This window comes from Gymnodraco acuticeps, unplaced genomic scaffold (genome assembly GCF_902827175.1).
Source record: "Gymnodraco acuticeps unplaced genomic scaffold, fGymAcu1.1, whole genome shotgun sequence".
NCBI classification, from domain to species: Eukaryota; Metazoa; Chordata; class Actinopteri; order Perciformes; family Bathydraconidae; genus Gymnodraco; species Gymnodraco acuticeps.
The window spans coordinates 2,608-5,000 of NW_022990991.1; the positions used below are offsets into that span (position 1 = coordinate 2,608).

The following is a 2,393-nucleotide window of genomic DNA, read 5'->3' on the forward strand; positions in this document are numbered from 1 at the left end:
AGAGGGTCTGAGGACAGAGGGTCAAAGGACAGAGGGTCTAAGGACAGAGGGTCTAAGGACAGAGGGTCTAAGGACAGAGGGTCTAAGGACAGAGGGTCTAAGGACAGAGGATCTAAGGACAAACATGTAACACAATGTAACATTTGTGATATTGGGCTATAAATAAACATTGATTAATTGATTGATTGATTGATTAATTGATTGATTGATTGATTGATTAATTGATTGATTGATTAATTGATTGAATGCAGCTAATGTCGTCTCAGTGTTGTTGCTTGATGTTAAAATTGGTTTGCCATGAATTTATTGATGGATTGAAACATTTGAAATGTAGCATTTAAGTGTTTCTCATGTTGGTGTTTTAATAACTCAGCGCTGAGCTGTTCCTCTTTATAGGCTCCTCTTCCCTCTCAGGTGATCAGGGGACTCTAAAGGCTCCTCTTCCCTCTCAGGTGATCAGAGGACTCTAAAGGCTTCTCTTCCCTCTCAGGTGATCAGAGGACTCTAAAGGCTCCTCCTCCCTCTCAGGTGATCAGGGGACTCTAAAGGCTCCTCCTCCCTCTCAGGTGATCAGAGGACTCTAAAGGCTCCTCTTCCCTCTCAGGTGATCAGAGGACTCTAAAGGCTCCTCTTCCCTCTCAGGTGATCAGGGGACTCTATAGGCTCCTCCTCCCTCTCAGGTGATCAGAGGACTCTAAAGGCTCCTCCTCCCTCTCAGGTGATCAGGGGACTCTAAAGGCTCCTCCTCCCTCTCAGGTGATCAGAGGACTCTAAAGGCTCCTCTTCTCTCTCAGGTGATCAGAGGACTCTAAAGGCTCCTCTTCCCTCTCAGGTGATCAGAGGACTCTAAAGGCTCCTCCTCCCTCTCAGGTGATCAGGGGACTCTATAGGCTCCTCCTCCCTCTCAGGTGATCAGAGGACTCTATAGGCTTCTCTTCCCTCTCAGGTGATCAGAGGACTCTAAAGGCTCCTCCTCCCTCTCAGGTGATCAGAGGACTCTAAAGGCTCCTCTTCCCTCTCAGGTGATCAGAGGACTCTAAAGGCTCCTCTTCTCTCTCAGGTGATCAGAGGACTCTAAAGGCTCCTCCTCCCTCTCAGGTGATCAGAGGACTCTAAAGGCTCCTCCTCCCTCTCAGGTGATCAGGGGACTCTATAGGCTCCTCCTCCCTCTCAGGTGATCAGAGGACTCTATAGGCTTCTCTTCTCTCTGGAGAACCACTGGTTAAGCTTTGGAGGGTCTCACCTGCAGGAGGTCCATCGCTGCTCAGCCCTGAACCCCCAAAGTCCTCCTCCCCCCACCAGGAGGGCTGCCCGTACAGGGGGGTGGGCCGGCTCCCAGGGGCCTCTGTGACACACACACACACAGAGACACACAGAGACACACACACACAACACACACACACACACACACACACACACACACACACACACACACACACACACACACACACACACACACACACACACACACACACACACACACACACACACACACTTTTCTTAGTTTATTATAAATTATATTTACAAAATATAATTTATAATAACAAGAAATGTAGTATTACTCTCAGTACCTTGTGTACTCTTTGTACTCTGTGTTTGCAGTATTACTCTCAGTACCTTGTGTACTCTTTGTACTCTGTGTTTGCAGTATTACTCTCAGTACCTTGTGTACTCTTTGTACTCTGTGTTTGTAGTATTACTCTCAGTACCTTGTGTACTCTTTGTACTCTGTGTTTGCAGTATTACTCTCAGTACCTTGTGTACTCTTTGTACTCTGTGTTTGCAGTATTACTCGCAGTACCTTGTGTACTCTTTGTACTCTGTGTTGCAGTATTACTCTCAGTACCTTGTGTACTCTTTGTACTCTGTGTTTGCAGTATTACTCTCAGTACCTTGTGTACTCTTTGTACTCTGTGTTTGCAGTATTACTCACAGTACCTTGTGTACTCTTTGTACTCTGTGTTTGCAGTATTACTCTCAGTACCTTGTGTACTCTTTGTACTCTGTGTTTGCAGTATTACTCTCAGTACCTTGTGTACTCTTTGTACTCTGTGTTTGCAGTATTACTCACAGTACCTTGTGTACTCTTTGTACTCTGTGTTTGCAGTATTACTCTCAGTACCTTGTGTACTCTTTGTACTCTGTGTTTGCAGTATTACTCTCAGTACCTTGTGTACTCTTTGTACTCTGTGTTTGCAGTATTACTCTCAGTACCTTGTGTACTCTTTGTACTCTGTGTTTGCAGTATTACTCTCAGTACCTTGTGTACTCTTTGTACTCTGTGTTTGCAGTATTACTCACAGTACCTTGTGTACTCTTTGTACTCTGTGTTTGCAGTATTACTCTCAGTACCTTGTGTACTCTTTGTACTCTGTGTTTGCAGTATTACTCGC

General features: G+C 45.4%; 1 long non-coding RNA gene across 1 annotated transcript in view; it reads right to left on the reverse strand.

The window, feature by feature from the left end:
* Positions 1-2,268: 2,268 nt before the first annotated feature.
* LOC117559218 overlaps positions 2,269-2,393 on the reverse strand; it is a 1,927-nt gene continuing 1,802 nt past the window's right edge. The window contains exon 2 of the long non-coding RNA XR_004570939.1: positions 2,269-2,393. This exon is cut by the window's right edge and continues 879 nt beyond it. This is a non-coding gene — a long non-coding RNA (uncharacterized LOC117559218).